This window comes from Mercenaria mercenaria, chromosome 5 (genome assembly GCF_021730395.1).
Source record: "Mercenaria mercenaria strain notata chromosome 5, MADL_Memer_1, whole genome shotgun sequence".
NCBI lineage: Eukaryota > Metazoa > Mollusca > Bivalvia > Venerida > Veneridae > Mercenaria > Mercenaria mercenaria.
The window spans coordinates 92,438,109-92,458,018 of NC_069365.1; the positions used below are offsets into that span (position 1 = coordinate 92,438,109).

Sequence of the window (19,910 nt, forward strand, 5' to 3'; positions counted from 1 at the left end):
TTTTGAAAAAGAAAAAATGTACACTTTTAGATAACTATTTTTAATGACGCGCCATCATGACTGCACTTGTACCGCCACACGTGACTAAGATTAAGATTATAACAAGGATTTTTATCAATTTTATAATAAATGTCATTTCGAGTACATAAAAACTGAAATGCAAAAGTAGGTTGGACTTTGCCCCTATTCTGACTGATTAGGCTATTTACAGTGGATAATACAAACAATTTAAAATGCTTTATCAAACATAATCTCGTACTTTTAGATGATGTTTGTTTAGACATCAGTTTCGGGTGTATTATAATAACCAAAATTATAATTAAAGAATACAAGTTTACAGCCACCGTACAATAGTTTATTAAGTCGGATATCATTAAACAGATTCGGTAAGTGTTTTTTAAATAGATAATGATTTGTTTTTAAATGAAAACATCTTATAGTTCAAAATTATTTTTGTTCACAAAGCGCTATATACATGTCAGACTTTCACTGACGTTTTTTTTTTTATTCTGGTTACCCATAAAAATATTCGGTTATTTCATCAGAAATATAAAATTGATAAACATACTTTTCAATACATACCTATGATGTGAAATGCAAACCTACTTTTGTTTTCTGAAATCCTTTACACTTAGCTCAGAAATCCGTATTCGAGGCTCATCCGTAACCGTATCTTCGTGTGACCAATTTCCCTGAGCATAAGTTTTAAAACATGCACATAAACCTTCAAATACACTCGCAATGCACTTTTCAACAGCCGGACTTATCGATTTTTCAACAACGTAGATATTAATCTACAAATGATCGGCATTGAACGATCAGTGTATGGTGACTACACCGGTAGCCGTGTGATTCGATCTGCCCAATATCGTCTCTCCCGAGCAAAAAAAAGAGGAAAAACAACAACAACAAAAAACAACAACAACAATAAAACAACAACAACACCCCCCTAAGAAACCAAAATAAAAAACCAAATACACCACGTAAGTTTTGCTGATTTTATGGCCATGTATATGGATGGCATAAAATGTTGTGGCTTGGATTCTTCTTTGAATCAACATGTCATCAAGAATACCATCTAGATACAGAAGCAAAATAAACGTTACAAAACTAAATATATAAGCTAAAAGAAACAACTTGCGCATAAACGATTCCAGAATTAACATTTCAACATTTTTTTTATTCCTGATGCGTGAAAATGTGTAACGTTTAACAAGGATTTATTTCCTGAATCATTTACAAAATAAAACATTATAAAATGAAGCATTATTGTGCTAATAGGTAGGTCAAAACGACTTTTGAATATGTATATTTTAGTGCTGAACTAGTTCAGATTATCATAGTCATTCGTTTAATAGATTCAGTCACAAGCCAGTCTTCTGTCTCTTGGATGATTTTATTTAAAACAAATTCTGTTTAAGTTCATTTGTCTACCTCATTTGTCAGATGAGCTTTAGGAAAAGCGATCGGTAAATGAAAAAAAACTACGAGCTTCTATTAAATGTTTGTTTGTCGCAGCGAATAAAATATGGAACAAAAATGACAAAGCTGTTCCCTTTTGTGAAGAACGCACCAATTACTGCATGGAATTACTTTAAGATATCACAAAATCCTACAAGAGGAGGAGCCACGAAACCTCCTTTTAAATCAGTTTGTAAAATTGTAACTGTAATGCTATGAAAAAAGTGTTGAAATTTATCTATATAGTAATGTTTTATATGAGCTAAACATGGATAACATATCACTGACATTGACAACCATTTGGTATTGACAAATATACAAAGTTTACCCCAAAATACTCCTATTTCTCCAGATACATACTAAAAAGGGACGTAATCAGATATTTACTGTATGTTGAATTTTAAAGATGTTTCCTACGAAGAAAGCATGAACGTTTGTATTTAACTATTATAAATTATGCTGAATCAGAATAAGATTTGTTGGCTTGAATAAATCCAAGAAAGAGGTCCCAAAGGGAAAATATGTTTTATTTATTTCAATCAAATATATCTAGAACAACTTCCAAAAGGTTAAATAATGATCCTAACCTATTATTACCCTTGACACAAAATTTATTCAATTACATTTTATACACATTCAATATACATGGCTCGGGGAAGATGATATGAGGTGCTTAAAATCGTTTAAATATCATATCACTGAACTTAACATAAATACATAAACTGAATTAATGTTTATCATATATAAGATATCAAAAGGTAAACATATCCACATTTTGAAGTCGAGATATCACATATAACATGCTTACATGTACCCACATGTAAATGAATAGTCTGCATCACGATTTTTGAATATTCAATTTTCATTCCTGTTCCTGTACTTGTTTCATTCTAACATCCATTTAGAAATAATAACGCTGTATTTGGTTTAATTTGAAGTAAATATTATATAAACATGTAATTATTAGGGCAATAGAAAGGGAACATCAAAATTAACTCCTTAAACTTTTGTCTGTTACATAACAGTTTACGGAATAATCATCGTTTTAAATCAAATGACTCATTCAAAGATCCATAAATTTAAATAAAAGAAAACTGATATTTGCACCCTTTCAATAGATATATTAAAGAACTGTTAATAGGGTTTCCAATATTCCTCTTGTAACATTTGTTTGACAAATTTACATTCCCTATAGATGACTGTGTTATTGCACTGGCATTTAATCGGTTATATGAAGTGTACGACAGGGTCACAATTAAGGTATACAGACACTAAATAGGAAACTGGTGCGAAAAAAAATGGTAGTCGCAAAATCGCGAATTCACAGAGTACTCGTTTGGTCCTCTGTCAAGCTATTTCGCTTTTTTCTTTACATTTTTGCTGAAGTCACATAACAGATATATTCTTGACATTTAGGAAGCATTTTTCATAATAAAATGATAGCATGACAGAATTATCTTGGAAACTAAGATCATACGCCACCACTACAATTTGGGGTTTCATTTTTAGCTGATTTTGCAGTTTGTGTGTTTGACTGAAAAACATGACATCCATTTTTCTTTTGATTTTTGTCAGCGCTGACAATATTCTTCAAGTGTATGTCACAGACATTTAAAACAGATTCTGCTATGTGCTGCAGCCATTTGAAAGTTGTCAATTTTATATAGAATAAAGCAGGTCAGCTATTTAGTTAGTCTGTTACACTGATATGTCTAGCCCTACAGATGTTGATATGTAGTATTTAACGGATGGAAGAGTCTACTATTTAGTATGTTCATGCCTTAATGTCTCTCCTCAAACATGACCTCATTAATAAATAGTTCTGTGGGCATATTAGAAACGTGAACATCAGGTAGTTTAGCTGTTTCAATCTGTCTATTTCCTTGAGCAACTAGAATTTTGTCTTGCTCAATTAACTGACTTACAGCTTGATGCCTTTGTTTATAATAAGACAATGCATTGTTACAAAAAGTGTAAAGTCTGTTACAACATGTGCTGCACTAACTGATATTCGATGAAGCAATGCCTCATGTTAATGTTTGCAAACACAAATAATGCATGAAAGAACATAATACCCTACGATACATCCAGCACTTTATATGCAGTGCCACGAGAAAGCTTTACATGATATGAATTCGTTTGCCGCAGGTGCTTTAAAACAAAACCACATAGGACAAATGTTACGCGCAACAGACATTGAGACACACTGGTGTTTTCTATATTAAACAATTTGCTGATTGTTACGTTTAGTAGCTTCATTTAGCCATTCCAAACAGTTCTAGTGACTTATTCAGTAGTAAGGTTTCTTTTTGGCTGAAAACAAGGACACGCGTCCAACAGGAAAAGACACATCAAAGAACGCAAACGCCTATACATCACCTAATCAAATATTCATTATGTATTATCTGGTTGTGATACCGTCTCAACACTTTTGCAGATATAGATATCTTTGCTTACTTACGGTTGCGCCTCGTTTAAATGTTTGAACAGAGGACATGACAAATGGAAGGATTGTTCTGTAATGCAGCTAAATATCAAAATGAAGCCAGAGAATATATTATCTTAAGCTATTAGAAATATTGAAAACAATCCACTAAGAGATGCTCATGTATATAGCAAAAAACATTGTATCAAGCAGGTTGTATTTGAAGATAGACATTTATAGCAAACATTAACATTGCTAATCCTGTCAAATGGAAATGGAAAAGAGAACTTGCACTTGGCTTCAGCTATGTTATACACTTTATACAGCGGCTATCAGTTGAAGAAAACACGTCAATGTAACAACAAGAATACATACACAGGCAGATATAAGTGTATAAAGTAAATTTGCTGTGTACTTAAGACATAACATTTTGAAGATTTTGTGCTAGAAAGTGAAATACTGGCAAACCTATCAAAGATTGAGTTAAATATTGAAAGGGTTGTTACGCCAAAAATTAAAAGTTGTTTGTTTAGGGTAACCTGATCCTAACTAGCGAAAAAATAAACCCTACCTTAGAGTTTCTTTCAACTTTGTAAGTTCACGAAATGGGAGATTTAAAGGGGGATAAAAGCAAATGGATATTTAAGTTAACAATACAATCTCTAGAACGTACAAAATATATAACAACAACAATTTAAGTTTCTGACATTTGTAAAAATGATTTTCTGGTGTTATATAAAAATAGAAGAAAGCCTACCCATTATTCCAACTGATTCTTGGGGCGTTACCCTAAACAAGCAATTATTCTAGGCCTAATAATTGCGATACTGGGCGGTATTCCTTACACTATATTTGACAAAGAGCACATATCAGCTATTGTTATAACTAGGACGGTTTGCAATAAGTCATTTTACACGTATTGAATGAGCTCCGTCGCGTATTCAGAGATGCAGAGAATTATATGAAACTCTGACCGCAGTAACAATGCTCTGCGGAGGGGTTCAGTGGGAGAGGCAAACAAGTGGTAAAGGTGTTGTAAGATCAATAGGAAGGATTTTGGTTTTAACCGTACAAAAGTCAATCCATCACACGATATCAATGCTCTTTTCAAGAATGCGGAATATATACTAATTCTAAAACTTGAAATCTGAATCAAATTTTAATAGATTAGTATCATTAGATATGGTATATAATATATAAATAAAATAATACATTAAATACACATTCCATTTTCTTTTGTTACAAAGAAAGCATTATGATGATGGCATGCCTTAGCTAAGTCATTTATTTTCTTGAAAAACATATAAAATTATGTTTTCATTATTGTTTTACAAGGATTTAAATTAGATGTTGCAATACAAGAAAAACACAAAATAACCCCTTGTTTAGTTTCTCCTTTGAATGTAAATATATTTGCCTAATAATTATATTGATAGGGAAATCTAACTAGTTATCAGTACATGTACTACTAGTTTTACTGTGATTTTAATAGCGTAATGTACTTTTTAGCTCGACTTTTCGAAGAAAAGGTAGAGCTATTGCACGTCGGCGTCGCCGTTGGTTAAACTTTCAAATTTAAAGTGTTTTTTTTTTATAAAGTCAAATATCTCTCTTACTATCAAAGCTATTGATTTGAAACTAAAAATAGTTATTTACTATCAATGTCTGCACCAGGAGAAACAATCCCCATAACTCTGCTTTAAATTTTGACGGAATTATGCCTCTTTTTAACTTAGAAATTTTGGTTAAAGTTTTTGATAAAGTCAAGTAAAATATCTCTGTTACTATCAAGCTATTGACTTGAAACTTAAAATACTTATTTACCATCCCTGGAGAAACAATCCCCATAACTCTGATTTGAATTTTGACAGAATTATGCCCCTTTTTAACTTAGTTTTTTATTAAAGCTTTGTACTTGAAACTCAAAATAGTTGTTTACAATCAAAGTCTACACCAGGAGACACAATTCCCATAACTCTGATTTGGATTTTGACAGAATTATGCCCCTTTTTAACTTAGTATTTTTGGTTAAATATTTTGATAAAGTCAAATATCTCTGTTACTATCAAAGCTTTTGGCTTGAAACTTAAAATACTTACTTACCATCAAAGTCTACACCAGAGGAAACACCATAACTCTGTTTTGGTTTTTGACAGAATTATGTCCCCTTTTAACTTAGAATTTTTTTGTTAAAAGTCAAATGTCTCTGTTACTATTAAAGCTTGTGACTTGAGACTCTAAATGGTTATTTACAATCAAGGTCTACACCAGGAGACACAATTCCCATAACTCTGATTAGAGTTCTGTCCCTTTTTAACTTGGTATGTTTTTACTGGCGAAGCTCTAATTCAGAGTCAAGCACTCTTGTTTTTTTAGATAGTCTCTTGTAATTCTATTTAGAATGGCCATTTACTGATGATATGTATGATTTTTATTGTTTGTATATATGTATAAAATTAAACGGATGAGACTCAAATAAAATATTAAAACTTAAAACTGTACAGTATAAGTATTGTCAAATCGATGTGGGAATGAAATTTGTACGGATCAGGAATGCAGACTATTATATGAAATACATAATGCAATTTAAGCTAATTGAAGTAGGCGTGCAAACTGCGTGTCACCTCCTTTTGTGGACTCAGCATACTTCAAAATAGTAATATACAAAGTTTTATGCTTTCTTCACGAAAGGAAACATCTTTTGTCTATAATCTATGCGCTATATGTTATCGTCTCCACTACAAATTTAAAAGCGAACGGCCTATACAAATTGATACGCAGGACTATTGAACACATCCTTTCATTGTTTTCAGCTTCCTGATATAACAATATTTTGTTTAAACACAATTGTTCACTGTGATGATCTGGCATGTAACGCACATGTTCCATTTCTCTCGTTTGCTTTTTCGCAAAGTTATGCCCCTTTTTGGATTTGGCAATTTTTGTTACGTGTTTTTAATGTAAGCAGGTATTTCAGTAACGACTGGCTGGAATAGATTACAACTTCACACACCTGTTTCCTGATCTAATATGCAATAAACAAGCTTCATAACTCTGATTTTGGCTTTGTCACGAGGCAATGGTGTCTCTTAAACCCTACCAATTTTTGTTAAGCCTTTGTATGCAAGCATGTATGTTTATTTAACTGACCACTTCCAGTTGTTTACTATGATGATCAGAATGTTGTACATAGATTCCATGATTCCGCTTCGCTCTTTCAAAAAAGTAAGCCCCTTTTCGACTTAGCAATGTTTGGTTAAGTTTTATATGATAGCAGGTATCTTATACAGCACTTTAAGAGGCCTAAATATAAGATAAAGCGAAATGATTTATGTCACTTCTAAAATCCTTAGCTTTCTTTATTGATTAAGCACTCCAGTAGTCGAGCTTTGTTGTCCATATTTAAATTTGACATTTGCCCCCCCCCCCCCCCCCCTTTACAATAAGATATGTGTAAACAGTCATGAAATAATTTTCAATTTTATAACAGAAATCAGTATATAATGAAACAAGCAAATGAATAATTATCTTGGAGCAAAGATTTTTAATGAGGACTTATAAATCATCAGGTAACATTATATATTCTTGCACCCCATCAAACAGCTAATTAGTACAAGGATGGTGCGTTTGAATTTCCACTTATAATTAATGGTGTTTACGATTGCTTGTCTTTGCCGTATCTCTCAAACTTGTGTTTATAATGGGAAATTAGACTATAACGCTTGAGAAATGAAAATTATAAAAAGGGAAAATACGTTTTAGGAAAAGACACGTTCTAAGAACGCAGTCATATCAAACAAAAAACCTTACCACAGGGTATGTATGGATGTATACACACAAAAATGCATAGATAGACCTGATTCAAATGAGTACTTAGGCATCGCCTTGAAACTGTTGTGAGCAAAATCACGGCATGAGTGTATAAGACTTGAATAACATTTTGATAGGTGATAAGGTAATCTTGTCGTCTGTAAGACCTTTATACCAACCACTAAATATTTAACCTATCACTCAAAACTGGCTAATATCTTGCAAAAAGTAAATATTTTACAATTATTTTTAAAATGAACAAAAGTTTACTCAGTAGAATCATAGCTCAAAATCTTTAGAAAAAATTCAATTTGTATGGTTATGTCCCGTCAAATATTGGATTTTGCAAGGGAGTCACGACATTAGCCGTGAGCTCGGACTAGACATTTGCGAAATAGACATTTGCGAATTAATCCGATGCCGAATCCGAATCTGACATCGGGTATATTTTAGGGACTTTCTCAAAACATTTAGTGGTTCAAATGGTAATAATGGTTCTTAGCTAACATTTTACGTTGAGCTGTTTTTGTCGATTGACTACATATTTTGCTAAACTGACCACATTTACCAAGCTGTCGTCCAAATAAATGCGAACTTTTTACTTTTTAAGTTAATCGTTCCGTAGCTCACAGATATGATATCTATATATGTTATATAGGTATATATCTATTCTTAAAAGTGTTGTTCAATACATATGGAACTCAAGCTGTCACAATATTTATTTCATAATACATGGTAAATACACGTTAACTGCCACGGTCACAAACATGTTGCTGATTTTGGTTAGACCCATCTACCATATAAACAGACAAATTCCATTGCAATGAAGAAATTTGACTTTACATAAAGTAAAGGATACAAATTCCATTGATAATTTTGCTGTCTCTGTAGGTGTAGTTTAACGTGATGAATTCATTCATACCAAAATATTCATGTTTGACGTAATTGATCGAAAAGAACATATCGTCCATTACAGTTAGCAATATTCTGATGAAAGAATGGTTCGATCTGTTAAATGTTTTCAGTATGATCTGCCGAGCTCATTACTTATAATGACTGTTTACTGTACTAACATGTTTGAAACAATAGATAGACATCAGGAGATCTGAAGTACAGGATGCATGAAAATAGTCAAATGCAAACCTTAATTTGGCTGAATCATTTTCCAATACCGCATATATGTTCTCTTAATTTCTTATCTTGTATGGTACCTAGCAGGAAAATGTATGACAAGCTTTAGTACTCTTGTTCATACCTTTTAAAATTATATATTAAATAATAAAATATTGTCTGAATACTTTCGAACTTACGTACTTGCATAAAGATATATACTCATGAAAATTGCCGCAGCTCTACAGTTTCCATAGTCCAAACAAGTAAACATTTGGAAGAGAATTATTTCTGTCAAATCTTTGAAAACCTGACGGTAGATACAAAGTAGAATATTTATGCCGTTCTGCTTATGACAAAGCAGAACTCAAAATTTTAGGCTCTTGCTGTATGAGGAAACTCTGCTCCGCTCCCCGGAAGTCACATTCTTTAATGTACCAAATGATCTGAATGAGTCTGGCAGAGGCTCATCAAATAAACTTTCGTGGAATCATATTTTAATCAGCTAAGCAGTCTTGAAAAAGGAGATTCTCAAAAGTTCCGTTATAGTTATAGACTATATAGAATCTTTCTTTGCCAATCACGGCCACAGCAAATGATCTGACGGCCACCCAATAAAAATTTATGTACAACAGCCTAAAAAAATCGGAAAGATTCGACCATTCTATACAAGTAACTTGCGATCAGGACTTAATGAATTTTTGTTGAAGGTAAGATTTCTGTGAAACAATGTTGAAAAAGGAGTCAGTAAGGAGAAGAATTCTTAATTTCGTTTGCTATCGCAACCAGAACTCTGCATGGATGACCCAATATTTTCATTATCGAAAAGAGCATCTACAAGAAATGTTCCTGTTATGTCTGGATAAAACTGACTCTATTGGTAAGGAGAAGATGCTCATAACAATAGGTATGGGGGCCTGATGACGGACGTACGACGGACATCTCATGATCATAGATAAACCGCCTCGGTAGCCTAGTGGTAAAGCGTCCGCTTCGAGTGCGGGAGGTCGTGGGTTCGATCCTCGGCCGCGTCATACCAAAGACGTAAAAATGGTACTAGTAGCTTCCACGCTTGGCGCTCAGCATTAAGAGGATAGTGCTAGGACTGGTCAGCCCGGTGTCAGTATAATGTGACTGAGTGGGGTATCATGTCACGTGTCTACGGCGTGATATTCCAGTGAGGCAGCACTATAAAGTTGGACATTGTGCTCACTGCTACAAGTAGACACCGCCGTTTATATGACTGAAAAATTGTTGAAAAGACGTTAAACCCGAACACACACACACACACAAGTACGGCATGATGGGTGAACTTTATATGCTCAGGATTATCTGTGAAAGACAGTAGAAAATTAACTATGACATGTTTTCGTTTTATGCAAAATTCTTCACTGAACCTTTTAAGAAAATTAAATCTTAATTATTTAATGACGTAAGAAATCCGTAAGATTTACAGAAGAATCATCTCTCATTTGTCGCAGGAAACAATTAAGGTATAAGGATAATATACAGCCCTTAGTTCAAGCTTTACAAGGAACTCACTGGATAACGTACGGCATGCTGTTAGAAATAGGAAGGAAGATGTCTACTGTCCGCCTTTGTGTTTTCTCGGATAATAGGTTATAGCGTCTGAAACAGAATCTCAGTCTTGTGTGGCTTTCTCTTAATACTTAACAGAGTAGTGTTAACTAAATTTCATTGTCGTATAAAACAGTAATGACCAAACATTATGAGGCATAGAAAAATTGTGTGTTTCCGGTATCCCGACATACCCTAAATTTTTGGCCCGACTCTAAATGTTTTATGACCTTGGAGATTTTTTTTCCCAACTTTTTAACAAAATCTTGCAAAACTGCTTGTATGCTTTAAACATGATCAGTGATGTTAGAAATCAACTTACTCATGCTCTAAAGGCATAACACCCTTATTTGTATTCATTTTTGACACAAAAATAATTTCCGAAAGGTCCAACAGAATAAAAAGATATAAAAAATACCGACCTAACTACCGTATTTTTAGCATGTTACCGGAAACAAACAATTTTTTGTTAGGCCTAATGTGGTTTTAGAAAATAAAACATTGAATTAAATAGACCAATACTTTGCGAATATTTCAGATACACATAAATGTTTTGAGATTATCCCTTGAAATACAGCATAAACATCGGATTACAATCTCGGATTCGGTATCGGAATAATTCGCAAATGTCTATTAAGACGAAGTGGAGTGTGAACATCTAAGACGATCGATTTTTCAAGGGTGCCATCTCAACATCAGTATATTGTGTGCGGTAGGAAAAATGCGCGAAAGGTGATATGCCCGGCTTATTTTGCCACTACTATGCAGTAGGGGATGTAGATTTGGCTTCGCCTGTCTGTCAGAGAAAATTTTTAATACAAATATCACAAAAAGTATTAAACGACCATCGCAAAAGTTATTGAAAGAGCGTCTTGAAATTGTGTAGTAATGTTATTCAACATTAAGCAATATATCTTAGCACGAAGTGCTCAAAGAGAGACATTGTGTAGGACAGTGTCGTCCGACGTCGTCTGTCGTTCACAATTTCACTGTTAACTTAGAGGTTGCAATTTAAGTCCAGTCTTAATGAAACTTAGTCAGAATGTTGTGTTTAGAACATTTCGACAGAGTTTGATACCGGTCATTATGTGACTAGGTCAAATCATAAAAAAAAACTTGTTAACAATCAAGACTCCTTTTTAATACTGGATCTATATAAGACTTAAACAGTATATCTTTAAAATTTACATCAAGTTTGAAACGTTTTAAACTAGATTATCTAGGGTTCAAAATTATTATTAGGTGAAGTCATAGGAAAACATCGTTAACACACTAGAGGTCATGATTTACTTTTGATCTTTATAAAACCCAGTTAGAGTATTTCACTTTAAAATATATAGATTCATTTTGGAAGATTAAAAACGGGATCAAGAGCTGTATCATAGACAATAAAACATTCATAACACTCTAGGTGCAATATTTTATGCTTGGTCTTATGAAACTTTGTCAGAATATTTGCCTTTATCAAATGTAGGTTAACTTTGAAACGGGTTGAAAAACTGGGTCATTAAGCAAAATAACAGAAAAGCCTTGTAAACACCCCAAAGACTAATTGTTTACTTGATTTATATTTGCCTGCATCAATTCTTGGTCAAGACTGAATCTTGGTCATCTAACGGTAAAGGGTAGGACAGTAAAATCAAATCTAAGACACACTAGATACCATATTTTCTACATGAAACTAAGGCAGGCCATTTATTTTTAATATAAATGCAGAAGTGGTGTTTTCTATGATATGATATATCATAGAAAATATACTTAACACATTCGTCAACCACCTCGGTAGCCTAGTGGTAGAGCGTCCGCTTCGAGTGCGGGAGGTCGTGGGTTCGATCCCCGGCCGCGTCATACCAAAGACGTAAAAAATGGTACTAGTAGCTTCCTCGCTTGGCGCTCAGCATTAAGAGGATAGTGCTAGGACTGGTCAGCCTGGTGTCAGTATAATGTGACTGGGTGGGGTATCATGCCACGTGTCTACGGCGTGATATTCCAGTGAGGCAGCACTATAAAACTGGGTATTGTGCTCACTGCTACAAGTAGACACCGTCGTTTATATGACCGAAAAATTGTTGAAAAAAGACGTTAAACCCGAACACACACACACACACACACACGCACACACACACACACACACACACACTTCAAACCTATTATCTATGTCGTCCGTCATTTTGTTAAGACAAAGATTGGGCCATAATTGTTATCTTTGGAGTGTTCAAAGCAAAGTTGTTTACGTCGGACGACAACGGACGGGCGATGCACTGAGCGATCTCACAACTTTGTCTCAGATTCATGACTTGTAATGTTGTAAAGCATAATGATGTTTGACCACAAACTTTGGTTATATGTATAAACATGTTCTCTGACAGACAGACAGACGGACGGACAGACAAAATCAAATCTATAACCCCACCGCAAAATTGTGGCATAACTTAATTTATATCCCTCGTTATTTTTATTTTTTTTGTGAATGAATAGGTATATTTTGAAAGATATTTTGTTTCCAAATACACACAAGTTATGTACAAAAGGACCGTGCAACGGTTTGCCGTTTCCTATTATTTGTACAAGTCAAGGAAATTTTTGCAATAACTCTGCAGTGACTTAAGATATTCTAATGAAAGGTACACATGCATCACCGCCCTATAGTGATCTACATTTGTGTTAAGTTTCATCAAGTTACTTTTTTATGTCGAACTTTATTGAACGTAAAATAATCAATGGGCAAAAACTAAGAAATCCTGACAAAATTGTGTGCAATAGTGATCTATAATTGTGTTAAGTTTCATGAAGATCCATGAATAGGTTACTTAGATACTGTCAAAAATTTGGGTGGAGGTAATTCTATGTGTGAGCAAAGATCAAGTGCTAATTAATAATTATTTGATGTTTGGTAATTCTTGAATTATAAGCATTTTCATTTTTTTTTTTCAAATTAAGGGGAAAATATCTGCTTTCACTAGCTAAAAAGAGATAATACTATGTGTGAGCAATGGTCATATGCTAATTAATAATTATGTGAGTTTGGTTGTTCTAGCTGAAATACTTTTTGAATCATAAGCAATTTCATTTTTATTGCAAGCAAATGAAGGGGGAAATATAATCTTTGCCTGGGTCAAGGAGGATAATATTACGTGTAAGCAAAGTTCATATGCTAATTAATATTTATATATATTTATGTTAGTTTGGTTATTCTAGCTGAAATCCTTTTTTTAAGCATTTATTTTCAAACAAATCAAGGAGGAAACTCTGTTTATACTGGATCAAGGGGACTGATTCTCCGAATAGCCTCTTCTTATTATTTTTTATATCTAAACGTTTTTTTTTAATCATAAGCATTTACAATTGCGGAAGGACGTACGGACGAACAAACATTTGGATGGATAACGAAAAAAACAATATCCATTTTGCCTTCGACAGGGGATGATAAGACAGACCTTATCGCTATTATGGAAAAGAATTATCGTCTGCACATAATTTTAAATGTTGAAATGTCCCCCCCCCCCTTAAAATATCGATCGTTCTATGTGTCCACAGTTCACTTGTCTTAAGGTACATTCTAAATATCGACATTTTAGTGCTTTTCTTTACTACCATTTTGTGAGTTTTTACTGAAGAATTTCACAATTTGATTAATGAAACGCCTATTGAAATTGATTAAGCTCTCTTTTGCAGTATATATCTTGAAAAATAAATACTAACTTTTACCTGAAAATCCGGACAAAAGACAGAAATAAATATTTTTAGGATCGACAGCTACTACATGCAAGCAGTATTCTGTTTAAAATTGTGACCAAAACCTACCTAGATGAAAGATCTACCTCCTGTGAGCAATCATTTTTAAAATAAATTTGATGAAAAGGCCTGTTAGAGTCGATCATTTTAGATGATTTTTATTTTCTCTTTTTTTTTCATACAGACATCATCATTTCACTATTGATTTGAAATAAACATGTGTAGTTATGATAAAAATCCATAATATCATTACAAGGCCAATGCACATAAAAGTCAGATGTGTCAATTTTATTTTTAGAAACGGTTGCAGTCACAAAGTAATTGACAGAATTAAATGTAAATTTCAGCATATTTTTTTCACACAAAAATGTGTTTGTGCGTAGAAATGTGATCAGGTTGAGCACATAGCCTTATGGATTACATAATTTTCGGCGCTTAACATGAAAACAGTTTAAGGACAGGATTCACAAACATTCAATTTATGCTTAAAGGCGTATGCTAGAATTTCACCATTTTTTTCCCAATAACAGATTTTGTTCATATTTCATATATTGTTAGTTCATTCTATAAGTAACTTAAAAATAAAAAGAAATATGGGGGTCACCGACTTCGTTTTCATTTTATAATGCTTATTTCAGATTATAATGCATGACCATGGTACAAGTGTATGTTGAAATCTAGAGCGTGTCTGCCATAGCATATAAGATCAAAGAATCAAATAATTGATTCATGAAGTAAAACTGCTAGTCAAATCTCATAAGACATGATTATTTCCCTTCAAAACAAAAAGAAATTTTAATGAAATTCAAGAAATAGTTGCATGACACTTGTGTGTTGTTGTTGTTTTCTAAGTCAAAAAAGCATCATAATTATGAAATATTGTATATTTCCTTTAGCAGTTAATATTTCCAAATCTACATAAAGGAATTTGATTAAACTTGCAAGAATAGCAGAATATAATGTTTACTTTTGAAATATAAAAAGAAAAAGGGTGGTCACCGAATTAGATTTTTCACATTTTCAGTTTGAATTATTGCCCCTTTATGATACTGGTTTGTGATCTTCATGCAGAGAAATAAAAAAAAAACATTATAAATCCAAAGTAGTCATAAATACTGGTCAGACTCCAAACGATTACAAATAAATATTCATAAAGAAACGTCAAATGGGTCAAATGTAACTCATAATTTTAAATTAGAGACTAAAATCTTGGAAAATATGTGAAAAAGTGCGAGGAGATATCTACCTCGACACCGGTTTCAGCCGATGACACTGAAATGACAGAAACAAAAACACAAAACTTACGTTCAAAAATATCAGCGAGACAATTGTATGCTTTAATGTCAACATAAATTCATTATCAGACCTGTTATCTTTACAAATACATTCATGTCAGGATACTGGTTATATGACCCAGGGAAGTGCCTACGCCTTTAGTATCTTGAACAATGGTTTGGGTCCAATCGCTAAGGTGACTATGTCTTAGACTAGCTGACAAACGATGTAGAATGTCCTTTGTTAAAACGTAAAGCTGGTGAGACCAAATATCTCAGATACAGAATTTTCCTCTGGCTACTTTGCCTAAATGATTCGTGTACCAATGATTCGTAAATGATTTTAATTATGAGCTACACAATTTCAGGGATCAGGCAAATCACTAAATGTTTCAAACTAACAATTTTCAATTAGCTCAAACTCCTATAGGCTGGAGACTCTATACTTGACTGGTCTTTTTGTTGAAGTTCCCGTCAGACAATGTCTTTGAATCAACAACATACGAGTCCTATCGCATAGATGCTCGGCCTCTGTCCTCTCAACTCTATATGAATGCCCCGATTCCTGGATGCTCAGCGCCTATATGCTATCATATATAGCATTCAACTACCATATAGGTATATCCCCGATGCCTTGGCTGTACTTCGCCAATAATGCTGAATCGTCTATAAGCTGGAACCCTCCTACTATCTCAGTAGATTACCAAACTCCGGGTCTCTGTCTCAGCTTCCCGATGCTCAGCCTATATATGCTATCGTCTATAGCATTCAATTACCTTTAAAGTTAAACCCCTATGCGCTTGCCCTATAGCTCGAAACCTTATCGAAATTCTGCTACTCTTCTTTAGTCTAAGAACTTCCAAAGTCTTCTTTTTAATAATTTATCCGCCCTGACAGGGTAACTGCAATAGTCTCCTTCTCAAGGTACTGGGATAAATTATTAGTTGAATCCTCGATGTGTCTTCTTCAACTGCTGGATACCGAATGAGCTCTCTATCATTTATCCACCTATTTATACCCCAGCAGACGTGCTATTTTTAGAACTTGTTTCTGATTGGTCCAAATTTAAACACAACGTCTTACAACGAGTACCTGCTCTATTGACTATCTGGTTCCCTTTTAACTTTTGTATATGACATAATGTGCGAAGCAGGGACCCAGCTATCCATATAATGAACCCAAATCAACCATAAATGACCCAAATTCTATTAATAACAGCAATTCAACAAAAATTATAGCAATGGCAACATGAAAAGGGAGTCAAGCACTATCTGTGCTTATGTGTTACGTTATCAATATATTTAAATATACAAATTATTCTGACAATTCATATGTACATGTACCAGAAAACGTTGCCAACAAACTTCATCGGAGTTGTCCTTACATAAATACGCGCAATAAGCTCGGACGTGACGGGGCTGTGACAGTCAAACGTTATTACGCTGTCCCGAAACATACAACCTATTATTTGGATTTGTTTTGATCACGCATTAAAAATAAACACAGCGATTGTCCGAATATCCAAAACCATGCAACTTTACCGGAAACGGTGAGCCATGCGATTTCTGCCTCGTGAAAATTTTATCTTGCGTACGTTTTGATTGCGGATTTCCTTACAGAAATACTCAGAATAAGCATGGACGTAACGGGACCGTGATAGTCAAAAGTTATCATGCCGTCCTAAAACGTACATACTATCATTTCGACTAGTTTTGACCAAGCGTTGAAAATAAATTTTACCGGAAACGGTGTCGTAATCGGTGCGTCATGCGGTTTCTGCCTCGTGACATTTTATCTAGCATACGCCTTTAAATGTACATGCGATACATTATGCATATAAATATAGTTCACGATAGTATCGCATATGGAAGTAACTGGAATAAATTTGGACTATTTCCTTCGGATGCTTACATGACTGTGCTGTCAAAAGGCCTCCCATGTGTTTACATATTTTGACAGGTCGATTTGCTCTTGCAGGAACGACGATAAGGTAAATTTATATATTAATTATTTTGCAACGAGTACAAAACAAGGGTGATAATCAGTCGTCTGTATTTCAAGACCTGGAAACGATTTGCCCAGTCATTTACACGGGTGGAGAACATAGCATACCGGTATATATATGCATGCAGCCTACTGTCACCAGAGTTTGTAAAGATAAATCATTAGATGCAGAATTAACGCATTGACCCATTTTTTATACTCATAGATAGTAAATCGATCAGAATGGGTCATTGTCATAGCAAATAAAACGTTTATGCACTTGTTGCATTCAAATTGACATAATTTGAAACTTAGAAAGAAGACGACCAGAAACCCTTTGCATAAATTAATACATGTATGACGGGACGTGAGCCTGAATCATACGGTTAGCTATGACGTCTTGTGTTTGTTTCAGAAGTTTACCTGCACCATGGAAATATTGTAGATCTAATTTGTAAACTGTTGTGGAACCTGTGTTCGGCTCGCACATTTACCAACAGTACAGAAAGGCAAATGTCAAAATTCATAGAGTCTACAATATTCTTGTATGAAAAAGAAACTATGTCTGTAAGTAAGCAAACGAAAGGATACCTCTACATAGCTAAAAAAAGTTCAAGGGTCTGAATGAAGCATGGTCATGACTTAAATATTAACATATCGATACAAGTTGACTGACAATAACATAGATTAATAAGTAGATTTAGTAAAGTAATAATTATTTTTCATGGCATGCATGAATTGTTCAACTACATCAGTGCTGTAGGCCTAATTAAAAAAGTGAAGCTAGATCTACATGAGTAGTTTCAAAATACATGAATTCACACTTGTCTTACTCTAGATTCCATATAGTGTTAATTTCTAATATGCATGCATGAATTGTACAACTACATTAAAGTTTGTACCTCATGCAACTGTGCTGTAGGCCTAATTTAAGAAGTGAAGCTACATGAGTAGTTTCAAAATACATAAATTCACACTTGTCAAGATTCCATATAATGTTAATTTCTAATAATTATTTTTCATATGGCATGCATGAATTGTACAACTACATTAAAGTTTGTACATCAACAGTGCTGTAGGCCTAATTAAAGAAGTGAAGCTCCATGAGTAGTTTCAGTTTACATAAGTTAACAATTGTCAAGATTCCATATAATGTTAATTTCATTATACTCATAGTTTTGTTATACTGTACTTATTTCAGATGAAGAAGTACATTGATCCAAATAAACAATGGGACAATGAATGTTATAATTACCAAGAAGAAGACTGCATTTTTATACAGGTAGGTGTCAGTGTTTTGAAAACAAATATGACATTTACTAAAGCATTTATTAAACTAACTATAATAACTGATTTTAGATTTATATATTTCTCAAAATTGTTTTAATATATAGTGTCAGCAATTGAATTTTAAAGAGAAAGCAAATTTAATTGTGAAAGTAAAATTTATGTATATATAAATGTGCATGTTGGTCTTTTATTGCAGTTGAAGTATGATATAGTGAATAAATACCCTCAATGCAGCCTTATGGAGCTTTGGCTGGACCATGAACAGTAGACATCAAAAACGTACAGGATAGTTGCTGCTTTTATTAAATTCATTCAATTATATACTAATTATTAGTTCATATATAAACTTGGTACACAGCATCAGCATGAAGTGGACAGGGCTATTAAATTTGATTATTTGTTCCTTCTATTAATATACCATTTGTTTATTTTTAAATTATAATATCACAGCTACCTTGATACCTTGTGTATTAAAACTCCTTCTGCAAATTCTATCAGATTCAAATGGATCATGGTATACTTCATGGCCAGGCAGCAGACATACACATACTGTAGTGCATTTTACATCTGGTGACCCATTTCTAAACTTATGGACTTTGAATTAAATACATACTACAGTATGTACTCAGCTCCTCCCCACTTTCTATCCAATACCCTTGTAACTTGTTATACATATTTACCATAAATGTCAGGGCCTTTATCTATTTCAGGGATGTTATGTCCCCCTTTTAAATATAACAGTTATTTAATGTACTCCTCTCCTTCTACAGTTTTCATACTGTGTCACAATGGAAATGTAAGTTGAAATGAAATTATCAACATGAAGTAGGCATGCACATATTGCCAGACTTCAATTTCAGGTTACTTTTCTTGAGTTATATCCTTTATCTTCAAAATATCACAAATACACTTGTACATTGTGTAGGCCTACTCACAGTTTCAAACAATTCAAAAGAAATAGTCATCAGCATGAAGTGATCATGTGCATAGTGTTAGTTGAAAATGAAGGTGTATGAAGACATAGTTATAGACAAATATATATCATCTGTTAAAATTCATAGGTTTTAGTCCTCATTACTTGTATAGGGTATTGTTTTACCACTTCATAATAGTCATGACATTTTCTTAATAATATATCTGTCAGACTGGTATTGTTATAATTCTAAGATATAACATTTTAGATTTTGTATTCTAAAATGTGTAGTTGTTATGAACAAATGAAACATGCAGGATTTATACTAAGT

The 19,910-nt window shown here is 33.5% G+C and overlaps 1 protein-coding gene across 1 annotated transcript in view; it reads left to right on the forward strand.

Annotated features, from left to right (window-relative positions):
• The first annotated feature begins 255 nt into the window (after nt 1-255).
• The window catches only part of LOC123557943 (uncharacterized), a 34,478-nt gene continuing 14,823 nt past the window's right edge, over nt 256-19,910 (forward strand). Inside the window, exon 1 of the mRNA XM_045349765.2 lies at nt 256-386. The gene's annotated coding sequence lies outside the window, so the exon portion shown is untranslated. The remainder of the gene's footprint in view (nt 387-19,910) is intronic.